This window comes from Phyllostomus discolor, chromosome 1, assembly GCF_004126475.2.
Source record: "Phyllostomus discolor isolate MPI-MPIP mPhyDis1 chromosome 1, mPhyDis1.pri.v3, whole genome shotgun sequence".
NCBI lineage: Eukaryota > Metazoa > Chordata > Mammalia > Chiroptera > Phyllostomidae > Phyllostomus > Phyllostomus discolor.
This window is the reverse complement of record NC_040903.2, coordinates 169261210-169279433: the sequence shown is the minus strand read 5'-3', so window position 1 is coordinate 169279433 and position 18224 is coordinate 169261210. Positions and strand designations below refer to the sequence as shown.

The window sequence follows — 18224 nt, the reverse complement described above, 5'->3', positions numbered from 1 at the left end:
TACGGTGGGCGAACAAAAACAAAGTCAAGGTGAAAAATTTTGATTGATATGAAATATGCTTAGTTATTCAAATAATTACAACATAACTATTTGTATGCTAGATCTGTGGGCAGAGATAAGTCAGATATAGAGTCCTATTCTTCAACAAGGTCATAATTTAGTATGACTGAAAGAAACAAAATATAGAATGCTAAGGACAATTATATAAGTAAAAGCACTCTATATAAACATAAAGGAGAAAGCAATTTGTGTCACTGGTAAGGCTTCATAGAGAAGGTGGCATCCAATCAAAACAAGAAGGATGCACAATGTGATGGTAGGCAAAGAAAACCCTTCACTCCAAATGATACTGAGACATGTCAAGAAATGGCAGGTTCATGTCTGGAGTGTGAATTTTCTGTTTTTGTTTTTTAGTGAAAGAAATTAAGTTGGAGGTCTGGCTGGTGTTGCTTAAGTGGTTTGAGCGCCAGCCCCAAAACCAAAGGGTCACCAGTTTTGATTCCCAGTCAGAGCATATGGCTGGGTTTCAGGACAGGTCCCCAGTTGAGAGTGTACAAGAGGCAACCATACATTGATGTTTCTCTTCCTCTCTTCCTCAATTAAAGGTATTTTTTATTGAAACATTTTTTCTTTAACCTCGACTAGACCAATAACAACTGGGCAATTCTGATAGCTATTTGCCCAACCTCATAGTAAAGGAACCAAATATTTATTTATTTCCTCAAGTCCTTTACATCTTTTACATCCCCTGTTTTAAGTAAATGACTAACTGCCTCTTTCTTCAGAGAAAATAGAAGCTATCAAGAATAAACTCCAACATCATCCTTCACTTTATTCAATCACTAACTTTTCAATTTCTATCAGGATCCACCCTAGCCAAATATGCCATTCTGCTCTATATGTTAGATTAAAAAAAAAAAAAAAATCCCTCTACCCAGAAAAGGACTCAAACTGGCAACTTTAGGCTGTGAAAGTAGCCCAACCTAAAGCCACAGTAATCAGTAATTAAGTGGATCAGACAGGAAGGGAAGATGGGCTGGTTTATTAAATCAAGGTCCACATTCTTAGAATCAACCAAAAGAACCAAAATACCAAAACAAGACCTTGAAGCCTTCGACATTTTTTTAGAGCAATGTTCAACAAGCAAGCCAGAACCACAAATTGCAGAATACAACAGAATTATGCTATCTTGGAATGAACGCTGTTTTTTGCTGGTATCGTCTTTGGCCTTAAATTTCATACTCCCACCCAAGCAAATATTCATGTTAAAACGATAGCTTTCATAATTCAGCTACTTGTAATTCTCTTGCATAAAATACTTCAGGTCTTATCGTGTTGTTCAAATAACTCCCCTTTTCTCTTTCTGTAAGGCAGTAACAGATACTCCATTATTTTGCAAGTCAGATTTCTAGCTGCTTCAAATCTTGGGAACACAGCCTCAAGGAAAACAATTCTCTCAAGGTCAAAATAATTGTCAGAAAGGCCACACACAGAAACTACTTTATTTTACATACAGTGCTAATAAGTTTAACTGTCTGGATTCCAGGCATAACAAACAGCACTTAATTAAGAGAAAGAACAACTAAGGCACTTGTCCCAATAACTAAAAAGTCAGCAGTTTATCTAGATTAAATAACAGTATTCATGTGAAGAGATTCTTAAGGCAACACTGTAAGGTAGCACAGAATCATAATTCTGAGCCATCCAGGAAACAGTGTTATCAGAAAAAATGCATGTAGCATGTTTTAGGCTATTTACAACACATGGTTAATGATTTGTACTTGCTTACCAAGTTAAAATGGTAGGATGCTAATGACTAACAATGCTATCTCAGTTTTTATTGAAAACGTACAAAATAAAATGAAAATTTCAATAGTACCAAAATTGCATTTAAATTCTTAATGGTAAAAGAATAAAAAATTTTAAATACTATATAAAATACTTGCAAAATTTGAAACTATGTTCCTAATGTGCCAGGACAATCTTCAAGCTAACAAAAAGGAAAACATAGGTGACCTCCATTCTTTATTTTCTTTTTGAGAATCTTGTAAAGCAAAGTAATGAAACAGAAAAAAGGGATTCAAGTTTGTTATTTAACAACTTTGGTTCCTGCTGCCTCTCAATCCTAAAACCGAGGGCTAAATTACAGGACGAAGGCTAAACTACAGAATTTTTAACAGATATAAAATTGGGAATTTCAGAACACCTTGTTAATATAGTACTGATGCTTCCCTTCAACTACAGTGAAAAGGACAAACTCTGACTAAAACCTTTTCTTAGTACTGCAGTTAATATTTCAAATCAGGTTTCACAAGAGAACTCAGCAATAAATTCTTTCCTAGATCCAGTTCCATTTGTTTTCCAAAATATTTAATAAAGTTTCAAGGCAGAAATATTGACATCAGTATCCAGCCAAAGCAACTGGGAAGAGACTCCAACCTCCTTCTGCACCATTTACCTGCCCTGAAAGTCTACAAATCATTTGTAAGTGACTTCTGTGATTTAAAAAGAAACCCAATTCTTAAGAGGAGGGTGTATCAGGGAAGGTTTTTCAGGAAGAATAAAAGGAAAAAGTGAAATGGGAAGAAATGAGACTTAATTACCCTATTTTCCATGGCAGAGATTCCCTGAACTACATATTTAATAATGAAGTACAACTACAAATGTCTAAAATCAATTACCCAAAAGACTGAAAGACAACATATGATCTTATAATAGACAGCATATAATCTCAAGGTGCCATTCTACTTCAAACAACTATTTGTATAGAATTATTGTTAGGAACAAAAAATGGAAATTAGATAACTTTTTAGGATACTTTTCAGTATATGAAAGACTAGATGCAGGCCCACCAAATTACAAATTCCCCAAAATTCATTTCAACCAAACAGAGAAATCTACATTACTAAAACTACAGCCCTAAGTTCTCCCATAACCTTATTTTTTTTCATTTTTTATTTATTGATTTTTAAAGAGAGAGGGGAAAGGAAAGAGAGAAAGAGTCGATCTGTTGTTCCACCTACTTATGCATTCATTGGTTGATTCTTGCATGTGCCCTGACCAGGAATCAAATTCTCAACCTTGTCGTATAAGGAGACACTGTAAACAACTGAGCTACCCAACCAGGGCATGTTCTTCTTTAATCTTCAACAGTAACACCAAAGTCCCCACCTCTCAAATCAGGCAGCACAGTCTCAATTTCAGTATCCTCCAGTGGGCAGAGAAGAACTGTAAGCTATAATACACTTAAAAGTGAAAAGAAAATAAAGATTTCCCTGGCTGGATTGCTCAGCTGTTTAGGGCATCATCCCCCATTTGCCAAGGTTGCAGGTTCCATTCCTGGTCAGGGCACATACAGGAAGCAGCCAATGAATGCGTAAATAAGTGGAACAACAAATCCATGTTTCTCTCTCTCAGCCTGCCCCTCTCTCTCTCTCTCTCTGCCCCCTCACCCCTCACACGCCCTGGTCTCCCTCCCTCTCTCTCCCATCTCTCCCTCTCTAATCAATAAATTAAAAAAGAAAGAAAAATCAACTACAAAACTTGTCTAGAATTATATAAATAATCAGCAATATAAAAAGGAATAATTAAAAGTTAGCTTACAATACACATTCCAAAATCTGTTTTTAACCATTTCACATAAATGTGTAAATGAAACGTCTACCATGTTCTCAAATGACACAAAGTTGGAAAGGGATTACATATAAACTGAATGACACAATCAGGACCTGAAAATAAAAGCTTAGAATGATTAGCAAAGTCACTTAAAAATAAAAACTTTAATACAATTTAAAGTATTAATCTAAAGTTATCTTACATACAGATGAGACATAGGGGAGGAATTTTTAAAAATGGTTTCATTAAATAATTTGCCGAAAGTTATTGTCTGGGTAATATTCAGAGACATTCACTCACAAATGCTTCAAGTTATAATTTTCATCTAATTCTGTAAAAGAGAATATAATATAACCATCTTTTTGTCAGACATAAATATCAATATTTCTGGTCTGAATTTATCAAATTTTAAAGACTTTTTCATAAATCATCACCATCTGGTCACTTTTGTAAAAGTAGAATGGAATAAAGTGAGTCCTACCAGCACCTTCCCTCACAGAGACACCCTCACAGGGATTATTCTCTAGCTATAAACACAAAATTTGAACAAAGAAATCCTCCCAAAACTAGTTACATGAAAAGTAAAATGCATGACAATAATACAAAAAAACAAGAGAAGGGCAATTAGAAGACTGTTACAAGTTTCTTAGACATGAAATAGTGTCAGCCTATTTATTATTTCCTGAAGGCAGACTGTGAAAAAAGTTCAAGATGTATACTATAAACTCTAGAGCAACCACACACACAAAAATAAAACGTGTAAGTATAGTTAATTAAGTCAAAAGTGGAAATAAAATATAATGCAAAAAGAACAAACAAAAACACAAGCATAAAGGGAGCAGGACATGAAAAAAAAACCACAGAAGAATAGAACAGATGAGATAAATAGAAAACAAACAGCCAGATGACAGATTAAAACTCAACTGCATTAAAACAGGGTACTGCTGGCATAAAAAATAGACTGGAGTCCAGAAACAGATTACACTATCACCAAATGATTTTCAACAAATAACAGGAAAGGAAAAGTCTTTTCAACAAATGGTGGCAGAACAACTTGTGAGCCACACAGGAAAAAAAATCTCAACCCTTACCTCACACCAGACACAAAAATTAACTCAAAAAGGATCACAGACTTAAACCCAAAAATGAAAATTATTAAACTTCTAAAAGAAATATAGCACAAAATTTATGTTATCATACCATGGGCAAAGATTTTGTGAAATACAAAAAGCATTAACCACTTTTTAAAAATTGATAAACTAAACTTTATCCAAATGAAAACCTGCTCTTCAGAAATACCACTGAGAAAGCAAAAAGATAAGTTAATAACCTAAAGACAAAGACAATTATATATGCATGTAATTTATACGTATACATAAATACACACATACCTGAATCCAAATATATGTAAAACTCTCACATCTTAATAAGACAACCTCCCCCTAAAATATAGGCAAATGATCTCAAAACATAAAAATGGCCAATAAGTGCATGTCAAAATGCTGAATATCTTTAATCATCAGAGAAATGCAAATTAAAACCACAATGAGATACAACTGTATACCCAATAAAAGGCTAAAATAAAAACACAAAAACATCCAATGTTAACAAGGATGTGGCACAATTGGAAATCCACACACAACTCTTTGACAGCTTCTAATGAAGTTACACATCCATCTACCCTATGAACCAGTAATTCCCCGTAAGGTATTTCAAACCATTCCAGGTCTGAAAACATAGGTACACAAAAAGATCTGTATGTGAATGCTCATAGCTTTACTTATAATAACCAAAAACTTGGGAAAAACAAATCCCCAACAAGTAAATGGACAAATTATGATACAAAGATATAACAAGACACCAAATAGCAACAAAGAAAAACCTACTGATACAAGTACTGCAACATTATAGATGAATTTCAAGAACATCCTGCTAAAGGAAAGAAGTTAGATACAAAGTATCAGTGATTCCATTGACATTGATGTTCTAGAACAGACAAACCTAACCTAAAGTGAAAAAGAAAACTTAAACACTGGCTATATTGTACAAAGGATAGGGAAAAGACTGAATAGATAGGTGCATGAGGGAACTTTTTGATGTGCTGGTAATGTTCTATTTCTTCATAAGGATTTGGATTGCACAAATGCATACATTTGGCAAAACTTAAATGGTAGACTTAAGATTTGTACATTTCATTATATATGTAAATCCTACTTTACTTTTTTTTAATTTAAATTCATTTTTAGACAGAGGGGAAGGAAGGGAGAAAGGGAGGGAGAGAAACATCAATGTGTGGTTGCCTCTTGCACACACCCAATTGGGGGCCTGGCCCACAACCCAGGCAGTGTGCCCCAACAGGGAATCAAACCAGTGACCCTTTGGTTTGCAGGCCATTGTTCAATCCACTGAGGCACACTAGCCAGGGCTATAAATTCTCCTTTAAAAACAGCTGTATTTGAATGACAGGCTGAGTATAAAAAAAGAAACATAATTGTAAGCAAATATTCAACTATAGTTAATGACACAGAAGCTGAATTTGTTTAGTGGTAAATGCACTGTCTGCAACTTACTTTAAAACGCAAAAAACCACCACAAAACACCAATAAGCTTGACTGATTCAGGTTAAAGAAACACACATAAAAAGATGTGATAAAGCAAAACTAGCAAACTGTTCTGCAGAATCAAGGTGATGGGGAGATGGGCATTCACTGCCACAATTTTTAACTTTTATTTATGTTTGAGATTTTTTCACAATAAAATGCTAGAGATATCATATTATAGGACAAACAAATGTCAAATCACTATATTGTACACATGAAACTATTATAATACTGCAGTCAACTATACAACATAAAATAAAAATTAAATGCTGGAGAGGAAACATTTGAAGACCAAAAGAAGCTCAATACAAAAGTGTGATACTATATAATTTTATTTCTATGAAGTTCTAGAAGAAACAAAACTAGTCCATAATGGTAAAAATCAATGGTTGCCTATCAGTGGTTGCCTAGATCAGGAGATGAGGTAACTTGTGACTCGGGAACAAGAAAAAACTTTCTAGGGTGATGGAATGTTTATATCCTCATTGGGATGGTTACATGGAGATATATATATATATATATATATATACACACACACACACACATATATATGACATCTGTCCAGAAAAAGTCCAGCCATTGTCAGTATAATGAAAATGGTTTGCACAATATCCATGTAACCTGGCAGCCAAGGAGAGTGAGCTGCATTGTGCACTTATGAACAATGACTTCACTGTACTAGTCAGTAGAGGAGGTAGACACCACTATGTGCACTGTGTGGCCATTGCATTCAAAATAACTGAGCAAGTAGAGCAACGTTTCCTCATCACATTTTGCATGAAGCTTGAACATTCCTCCACAGGACCTATTTGGATGATTCAGAAGGCTGCAGCTATGGGCAACTGGTGACTGGCAGCTTCATCACAACAGTGTACCCACTCATAACACATCACGTTTCACAGCTTGTTGAGGAAACTTCAAATCGCCCAGGTCACTCAGCCCCTCTATGGCCCAGATTTGGTGTGCTGTGACTTCTGGCTTTTCCCAAAACTAAAATCACCTCTGAAAGAGAAGAGACTTCAGTTCTTCAATGAGATTCAGGAAAATAATGACAGGGTAGCTGATGGTGACTGGGAGAACTGTGTGAGGTCCCAAGATGCCTACTTTGAAGGGGACTGAGGTGTCACTGTCCTATGTATACTGTTTCCTGTATCTTGTACCTTCTTCAATAAATATCTCTATTTTTCATATTACATGGTTGGATACCTTCTAAACAGACCTCATAGACATTTACCAAAACTCAATGAAATATACAGTAAAATATGTGCTTTTATTGAATATAAATTATACCTCAACTAAATTGCTTTTTAAAATATGTTCACTAGCCCTGGCTGGTGTGGCTCAGTGGCCTGAGCACCAGTTTGTGAACAGAGGGGTGACTGGTTCGATTCCCAGTCAGGTCACATGCTTGCGTTGCAGGCCAGTCCCCAGTATGGGGCAAGTGAGAGGCAACCACACATTGATGTTTCTCTCTCTTCTCTTCCTCCTTCCCTTACCCTCTCGATAGATAGATAGATAGATAGATAGATAGATAGATAGATAGATAGATAGAATCTTAAAAAAAATGTACGTTCACTATAGAAAATCTGGAATACACAGGAAAAGCACAGAGAAAACATGCCCCCACCTCCAATCATACCATCCAGATAAAACATTACCATCCTTCCCTCTCTTTTGACAAAGACTATGCTCACTGGACATAAACATATACCTTACTGTTTTCCTTAAAGGCAATACAGAAATACTAGCTAAGCCCCTGCATTTTGTAATTCCTTTTGCCAGTGACTCAAAAACCTACTGACTTAAAATCACTTTACCTTATCACTACTACTAACCATTATGTACCTAAATGTCCTCATTTGCAAAATGGAAATCTTTAGTTCCTCAAAGAGTTGTTAAAAATTTTAAGCAAGACAATGTATGCGTATTCTGGCTTTTATTGCTGTTTTTGAAGTTGAAGCGTCAACTAGTTCTTAGAAATAATCCTGGCAAAAAAGTCCACTGACTTTCCCTTTGAATTTATTTTTAAAAAACAGGCCTTCAATTTTATAAGTACACTCACCTCAAGCTAGTCTATCCTATTTGAGTTGAACATCTTGAAGATCAGACCAAAACTCTGAGTTATTAAAGACCTAAAGCAAAGGTTGGAGCAAAACAGTAAATAAAATTAAAACAGGAAACTAGTTTGGAAAAATGGTAGCTACTGAGCATGTAAGATTTAACAGGGTGAGCAAAACTACTCCAAAAAACAATTTCTCCTTGAATGAAGTCTAACGAGTTTCAGATAAAAGTTATTTTTGCTCTGCCTATGTCATTTAGGTCAAAATATGCAACCTAAGAGCATTAAAGAGTATGTTCTAAAGAATGAGAACAAGAGTCATAAGAGAAAAACCAGGAAAAGTGACCGACATTCTATTAATTTTTAAAAAGATTTTATTTATTTATTTTTAGAGAGAGGGGAAGGGAGGGAGAAAGAGAGGGAGAGAAACATCAATGTGTGAAAGAGAAAGACCAGTCCACTGCCTCTTTCATGCTCCCAATCAGGGACATGGTTCTCAACCTTGGCATGTGCCTTGACCTGGAACTGAACTGGTGGCACTTCACTTTGTGGGACAATGTCCAACCTGCTGAGCCACATTGTTCAGGGCAAGAGTTTTAAGGATTGAAGGTAAAGACATACTAAAAACTGGATCACAGAGAACACTTCTGGATAGAGAGCATATTCACAATGTGAATTAACTATGTGAAGGCCCTGGCCAGGGAGCTCAGTTGGTTAAAGCATCATCCCAATCCTACAAGGTTGTAGGTTCGATCCCCAGTCAGGGCACATACAAGAATCAACCAATGAATGCATAAATAAATAGAACAATAAATCAATGTTTCTCTTTCTTCCTAAATTAAAAATCAATAAATTAAAAATTTTTTCTAAACTACAATAAATTTTAAAAAATCTAAACTACATGAAGACAAGAAAAAAATAATTTAAACCACGCAGATTATGCTTGCTATTCTGCTCAATGACTATATGCCCAGAACACAAAACGATAAAATTTTACTCTCCTCTGGTTAGTCTCATTTCCCATGCACCTCTCATGTGAACACATTGCTGTGCTGTCAGATTCTAATGTTTAAAGCCATTATTTTTCCCACAACATGGACCATACACACAGACTACTACTTCATCTGGTGTTTAACAATAAAATGTAATTTGTTCCACTGCTAAAGGAAAAATGATGTGTTAGACTTTGAGAAATGGTACGTCTATATTTTGTATTTTATGGGCAACTTAAGGCCAAGATTATTCTGGCTAAATGGCATTTTTGTCTTCCGTGGATCTGTATTCAGAGAGCAAAGTTAAAATCCTTGCAGTAAAAAACAAAAATAGCAAGCTATTAAAAAAATTCTAGGATACTGATTTGAGGAAACCAAGATTCATTATCCTATATGTTAATGTCACCACTTTATTCAACAAACTTTTTCTTTTTTTGCTACCAATCCTTAATTATTAGGTAATAATTAAGAAGACAGTTAATAATGCTACCCTGTCCCAAAATATTTCATAGTCTAGAAAAACACAGTAATCCTAACCCCAATGTGATAAATACAAGTCCAGCCTACATATATTTACTTAAATACTCTTTGGGCAATCTTCAGAATTTTGGTTTCAATATACATAAACTGTGAGTTCTTCCAGATATCAGAGAAAAGGGCAACTGTGACTTAGTAAAGATGATGAGAGAAAAGAAAAAATATGTTAAACTGAAGTTTGGTCAGGACAAAAAGATGATGATTAGAAAGTAAGTCCAGGCATTAGAACTGCTACCCAGAACTGCTATCTATGAAGAAAAATATTCATATACACACACATTTGTTAATATCACCATTGATATCATCAGAAAGGTCCTGAGAAGCTGCCAAGCTCATAGTGGCAGATATGTTTTTCCAAAACTCTAATTTTTGCTTGAGAGCCTAAATTTTATCTTGGCAACAAATTGTCAGTTGTTTTTCCTGAAGCGACAGGCTCACTTCATTTATTTTTGAGAAAATATGTATAAATACCCAAGTTTAAATAACCATAGTCTGTCATTCTTTCAAGTAAAAATAGTGTTCCATGAAAAAGCAACTAGTTAGCCCAGCTCACAAGTCAACCCACAAGTGTTTTTCCTCAAGACTAGCATCATACTTTGGTATACAGCAGAAGCACTTTATAACATTCTTCCTATTTTGTCACATGAAATATTAAAAAGACATGCACTCGAGTCAAGATTAATAAAATTAACAAGTTTTACTACTTGACAAGTGAAATCTTTTTTTCCCCCATGTGTAGAGGTGAAGAATATAACAATTAGTAGTGCTTTTTCCCACTGTCTTGATAGGCAATGCAAGGCCAGCATTCCTATGCACCACTGTATTTGCACCATCAGTGCAAATGTCAACATAGTTAAGCAGCAAAGAATTTAGTATTATTATGAAAGTTTCACCCTAGCAGACCTTTTGAAACATTTGCAGACTCCCTTAAGAATCCACACCACATACTGAAAACCACTGCTCTCCTGTTAAACATATGAAATAGAAAAAGGAGATACAACTCCAAGAACGAGAAACTGAGTTGTAGGAACACAGGGATTGCAAGGAGACTTAGTTTTCCCTGTGTATCCTTTGTGTGTTATGAGTTTGGTAATGTTTACATGTATTTACCTTTAAAAAATTAAATCATTTAAAAAACAAAAACTGCCATCAAAAGTGGCTAAGTAGACATACAAGAATGCTATTTAGAAACATGAAGGTAAATACTAGAAAAGAAAATCTTAAGAGCTGAAAATGTTTCTGCTTAGGAAGTGGAACTAGGGGATTAGGAGGGGTTGCAAAGAAGACTGCTGTTTTTCAGTACAAGCCTTTTGGAACCAACATTTGAAACCATGTACAAATATTAATTGGTTCAAAAATAAAAATCATTCAAAACATTATTTGGAAATACTCATATGTCAAGTTTTAAAGATTTTAAAAACAGGACATACTCATGTACAGGTGAGAGAATGTCTATGAAATATACCAAGATGTATAAGTAACTACCTGAATATAATGTAATATTGTGCCTGTGAGTTTCTGTATTTCTGTATTACAGAATACAGAAATATTATTCTATATTATAATAAAAATTTTCATTTACAAAGCTGGTTAAAAAGCAACAATTTCCTTCTGACCAGAAAGTCTTAAGACTTAAAAACACTTTAAGTATGTAAACCTTAAGTCACTTTTTTAACAGATTAGTTAAACCCTCCCCTAAATACATACCTCCTACACACACACACACACACACACACACACACGGTAAAATAACCTTTTTATTTTATCCCTTCTATTTCACTTGATCACACCATTAAGATCATATCAGAATCACTTATTTGAAAAGGAAAGTAGAAAAATAAAATAGTTGCTTTTTGAAGAAGGATTAACTTGGGGTGGTGAACACACAATACAATACACAGAAGACGTATTACAGAATTTTATATCTGAAACCTATAGTTTATTAACCAATGTCACCTCAACAAGTTCAATTAAAAAAATAAACAAAAATAGTTTTTGGGGGGGCAAATATAATAAACTGCTAACTTATATAATTATTACTTCATAAATAAAATCTTCGTAGAACTATTAACCCACTATAAAAATCTAATTTATATTTAGTTTCTCAGAGGATGTCCTTATCCAGGAAAGAAGAGATTATTGCTATATATAAATAGATAACTCAAAAGCAAGTTGGATTTCCTACTAAATGGAACCAAGCCTCCTTGGAGAATGGCTAATTCCAGAGTTGAGACAGAAAGAATCAAGAAAAACTTGGAACATTTTGATGTCAGAAAAGCAAGGAAATACTCAAAAAAATTTAAGAGATTTTGTCAAATAGACATGGAGCCAGGGTGAATAGGTGCCCACTGAGCCAATCTGGGACAACTGGAACATAAAAAAATAAAGGTACTAATGGATTGTAACCCATACTAAAATAGAAAGTACATGTATCCATATTGATAATAGAGGTAAAAACGCTTCTTCCTGCAACAGAATGCCTACTGGTAAGGTAGAGGACATGGAGGAGTTAGAAAAATAACCATTTTGCAACCATCAAAGCAAAGATCAGTACAGGCAGGAATCATCAATACATGCTAAATCCAAGAGGCAAATTTGATGAGGATACAGAAGATCTAATTAGAAGCAGATATCTGCACTGTCTCAAAGTTATTCTCAGATTGCTTGTTAGATGCAAGGGGAAAAACAATAACTATTCTGTGAAGAAACCAGACAACACTGTGACCAGGTAATTACAAACCAACATCACCCATGAAGGACAGACCAATGACAGATTTTTGTTCCTACCTTGAAAAGAATACAAAATTCCTGGCTGAGGATGTTTAATCTGAATCTAATTATGAGGAAATATCAGACAAATCCAAATTGAAGAATATTTGCTAAAATATATAGCCTATCTTCTTCAAAAATGTTACTGTAACGAAAGAGAAAGGCTAAGGTGCTATTTCAGATTAAAGGCAACTAAGTTACAGCAACTAAATGCAATCTGAGATCTGGAGTGGATCCTATGGGGAAAATGCTATAAAGAAACAAATGCTATTATTGTGACAAATTTAGCAAACTGGAATAGGGTCTATAGACTAAAGGTTCATATTATTAGTGTTAAATTTCTGAATTTAGTAAATGTACTGTGATAATGCAAGAAAATGCAATGCACAGTGGATAGAGACGAATGGGCATAATATATACTAATTTACTCTAAAGTGATATAGAGCCCTGGCTGGTGTGGCTCAGCTGGTTGGAACATGTCCCTTAACCAAAGGGTTGCAGCTTCCATTCCTGGTCAGGGCACATATCTAGGTTGCAGGTTTGATCCCGGATCCAGACGCCTACGATCCCTGGTCCAGGCACGTACAATGCCTCGTACGGGAGTGAACCAATCGACGTTTCTCTCACACCTTGATGTTTCTCTCCATCTCTTCCTCTCACTAAAAGCAATGAAAAGATACCTCTAGTGGGGATAAAAATAAAATTTTAATGAAAAAATAAAAATCAATAAAGTGATACAGAAAGCAGAATGAGAAAGCAAATGTGACAAATTGGTAAATCTGAGTATAGGCTATTTAAGAGTTGTCAGTACTATTTTATACTTTTCTTTATGTTTGAAATAATTTCAAAATAAAAATTTAAATAAAGACAAATTGGGATGTGAAAAGATAGTGAGAACAAGTGATTTATCCTGATGTCCTAGAGGACATATGAATAAGGGCAATGGCTACAAGGAACTCACAATAGCACACAGCCAGCTTCATTTAGAATTTCTTAAATTTTTAATTCTCTAGAAAAAGAAAAATACTTTTTAAGGAACCACATAAACACTAAGACACTATATGTCCTCCACAAAAATCTACTTTCCACGTTAATACACTACAAACTAAGGGACTATTACTCCGTCCAGCAAACCATAAGCTCCTCACAAGGCAGGCCTAAAGGTCCTGTTCTTTGTTTTAACTCAAGCACTGACAAAGTGTCTGAAATATAACACTCATATTTGTTGAATAAATGGTATACATTATTTCAAATACATTTCTAAACATGAACATTTTTACAACTCACAAAAGCAGAGAGCATTATTAATACCCACATACCTACTGCCCAACCCCAACTATTATCAAGATTGCACCACACTTGCTTCATCTATCTCATCTCCTCACTCCTGTTTTTGCTTTGAAGTATTTTAAAACAAATACCAGACATCTTATTTCTCTTCTTCATTCTTCAGTCTCCACTCCTAAAAGATATGGGCATATTCTTACATAAACATGCCATTATCATCCCTAATAAAATTAACAATAATTCCTTGACATCATCTAATACCCTTCCACATTCAAATTTCCCCTACAGTGTTCTAAAAATGACTGACTTTCTTGGTTTGTATCAGGATTTAAACAAGGTCAACACATTATATGTGGCTGCTACCTACACAATATATTTAACCTTTCTTTTTAAACTGTCTACCAGCAATTATGAAAAACCCTAACAGACAAATCAAACAGTTTTGACTTGTAGATCCTCCAGAATCAAACCCAACTTAATACATGTGCTGTTCCCTTTGTCTGCAGCACTCTGTCTCCAGACTACCACTATAGCTAACACTTTCCAGTCACTAATTGCAAGTCAAATATTACCTCTAAAAAGAGGCCCTCTCTAACCACTCAATCTGTACTAGAGCCCCCCTTCCATTAATTCTCCATTACATGGCCCTATTTTCTTCATGGCACTTATCACTACCTAAAACTATTCTGTTTATTTCCAGTTTCCCCCTATAGAATGTCAACTCCATGAGGGCAGCATGCCTTCTTCACTGAAGACCAAAAACAATGCCAAGAACCCAAGGCATTCAATAAATACTTACTGAGTGACTAAATAATAATAATAAAGTACCTCTACATAAAATGTAAACTCAGGCCCTGGCCAGTTAGCTCAGTTGGTTAGGGCATCATTGGCACACACCAAAGTTACAGGTTCCATCCCAGGTCAGGGCACATACAAGAATCAACCAATAAATGCATCAATAAGTGGAACAACAAATCAATGTTTCTGTTTCATTCTCTCTCTCCTTTCCTCTCTCACTCTCTAAAATCAATAAACAAAAAATAAAACAATAAAACATAAGCTCAGTAATATCTATTTTTAAACATTTGCCACTCACTCCTCACGTAATGGTTTAAATCAAGTACCTGTGGAAACCTGGGCCTGCTGTTACCAAGAATCTGTAGCATGCAGGAAAGAAAGAACAGATGTGTATGGCATTCAATGTAATTCTGGACTTTTACTGAACAGTGATCACAGGTTCCTGAGAGAAAAATTATTCAGGATGACTTACAGAGCATTACCAGGAGTAAACAAAGTTTATTTTTTTTCTTACCAAGATTAAATGACAAGAGATAGACTAAAGTAAAATAATCCAAGACTTTTAAAAAATTAAGATTCTTTTTAGAATAAAAAGACTTCTTTCTCATCCTATCTGTTCTTTTAGTCTAACAAACACAGCCAAAGACTAGTATGAAAAAACAACACGGTTTATAAGATACGAAATTTTTACTAAAAGATACACATAACTGTTAAATGTAGATCTTCACCCTCCTAAAGCTAAGTAAAACCAGTATTACAGATCTTTACGTAATAACGAAATTACATTCTAATATTTGAAAGCAATGACAAACAAAATGGGAAAGAAAATGAAACTGTAGCTTATCTTTTCCCCAGTCTGTTCTTTTGGTTCAAGAGGTCCCTAAAATAAAATTAAACATAAAATACCAAATAAAATAAAGTTTGGATTGACAGATTCAAAAACTATAAAGCCTGTGTCCGCTGGCATCTTACCATTCCAGAGTCCTGCATGTAAGTCAAGAAACAGGAAAGCATACAATACAAAGGAGTCACTCCGCACCACAAACACAAACAAATTAAGTGAATGCCCTACACTTTCTGGTATTTCCTTAAATGTTAAAACTTAGACTTATGTTAAAAAGTACCTGTAAAGATTTATTATAACCTACTGAACAACTATTGTGAAAACTCTATTTCTGCAGTATAAAACAGCTATTTCTACTAGACCACTGACTGATAAACTATCTAAAGACAATAAATATACTGAGCTTCTTTTTGAATGACCAAAGCCAACTCTACGAAATCTGAGGCGTCAGTATTTCTGCAGTTCCGCGGACGACGTTCCTTGATCGCACAGGAAGGCAACTCCCCAACCGTCAGGGCTGACTTACGCCCTCCAAGCACTCCGGGTGCGGGCTACCTTCATCGCTTCATTGTCAAATCGCACTCCCACGACTCGGTCCTCAGCCCCCATCCTAAGACTGTAGGAAGAGTCAAAAAAGAAATCCCCTCGCCCACACTCACTTCCTGTGTGGGGTGTGGGTGTGTCTGCAGCCCAATGCTCTGTTCAAACAAAACCAAATCTGAGGAGACCCAGACCCTAAAGTCAAGTCGCAGCCAGCAAGAACCGGCCGGTCGCCGACCCCAGCCTTCCGCCGCCGCAGCCCTTCCTCTTTCTCCCCTCCAGGCCGGCCCCTCCCCCGTGGCGCGCACGCGCGGCCTCTAATCGATCCCCCTACCCCCTGACCCCCCTCACCTTAATCATTAGCCACCCTCTTCCCAGGGTCCTGGAATCGCTGGCCCAGTAAGGAAGACAGGAGATAGAAGAGTGGAAGAGGACGTGTCGAGAGCCAGTGATCTGCGATTCAGATCTCGGCCTAATAGGCCCCTATAGTCAACAGCAGCGACTGTCACCGCCACCAAAACTGTGCGAGCGGCAGCGCCTGGTTCGGCCCAGCTCACCCGGTTTGGGTTTAGAATGCCTAATTTACTCCCACAGGAACTCCTTCCCCGAAGCTGTGGGCGTTTCTGTGCTGCGCAGACCGAACACCTCGCCACCGTCGCCGCCACTGCTGCTGTTCTGCTGCCGCCGCCGCCTTACCAATCCCTCCTCTACCAAGCAAGCACGACAGTCCGCGGCTTTACGACAGTTCGGAAAGTGAGAGCGCTGTAGCCTTCACGCCTCCGTGAACATCTGTTTGTTTCTGCGCTTGCTCAGATCCTAGTTTCTCACTGTCCCGCCCCTTCTTCTCCGATCCTCCCCTTTGTGTTCGCTTTATCAGTTTGTCCGTGAAGCCGAACTGTATCGGGAAGCTCATCACAGTATTTTATTTTCGTTGGTGCTTGTGCGTCCAGTATTTAATTAAAATACCGAATACATCGTAGATAATTTTTCGTAACTAAAACTTACAATTAACCACGTAATTATTGACCATACTTACAGTACAATTAAAAAACATTTTATGGTTTAGTGTGATACCAAAGTCAAACTCGCTAATGACAAAGATCATGGCACCTCACTATCTAAACGAATTTGCTTCCAGAATCAGATCAAAAGTGGTCATAGATACAGGAACTGGTTGTACAATCACACTCACCTTCATAATTATTTATAAAAATCATTAGATAACAAATGACCCACTATGTGCATTAGGAGGATGTAGGCTTTGGAATCAGACTTCCTTTCAAATCACAGTGATGTACTAAACTAAACCTTTATAAATCTCTTAAATAAATAATAAATAAATGTATGTCAATTATACCTCAATCTTAAAAATAAAATAAAAGCATATCTAAAACCAAAAAAATCTTAGTTTCCTTTGCTGTAAGCTGAGACAACATTATTTACCTCAAAGGTTCTTGTGAGATTAAATAAGACAGTTTATATAATGCTTCAAACATTATTTACCAATTAAGTGTTCAATAAATATTAATTCCCTCCCTTTGTCATCAACTTTTTCTCAGTACTCTTTCTTTTGTTCACTTATGTTCTCCATTTTGTTCAGTAAAGAAAATATTTTACAATAATAAGAAAGTGTAGGATTGGTTTGGCCAAAAAGTCCATTTAGTTTTTTCTGTAAAATAAAACACACATTTTTATTTTCACCAATAACTTTATTGATCTGGATATTTTTAGTATATTGGCTGTGTCCCACGTGGTAGAATGTTGACTGTTCTCAATTAATGCCTTGATTTGATAGCTATGAACTTCAACTGGTCTACCCAACCATGGAGCATCGTCATCTAGTGAGAACTCTCCAGCACAAAAACTTCATAAATCACTTTTGACATGTTCAATCAGTCACAGAACCTTCTCTATACACTACACAAATCTTTTTTTGCATTTCATTTGCATTTTACCTCTCTTGACAAAATAATGTATAATATGCCGAAAATGTTGCATATTTTCTTCTATCTTCAATATAAAAATGGCTACACAAAAATTCACCAATTTTGATGTTTTTTAATGCATGTTGATATGACAGCTGTCACAATACAATCTAACAAAATTGTTTCAAATAAAGTTAAAGACAACAAAGTGCTACTAAACCCATCCTACAGAAAAAAAAATGAACTTTTTGGCCAACC

General features: G+C 35.7%; 1 protein-coding gene across 1 annotated transcript in view; it reads right to left on the bottom strand.

Moving 5' to 3' along the window:
• Nucleotides 1-16766, bottom strand: part of RNF111 (ring finger protein 111) — an 87774-nt gene extending 71008 nt beyond the window's left edge. Inside the window, 1 exon segment of the mRNA XM_028505357.2 lies at nt 16393-16766. The gene's annotated coding sequence lies outside the window, so the exon portion shown is untranslated.
• Between the last annotated feature and the right edge of the window lie 1458 nt (nt 16767-18224).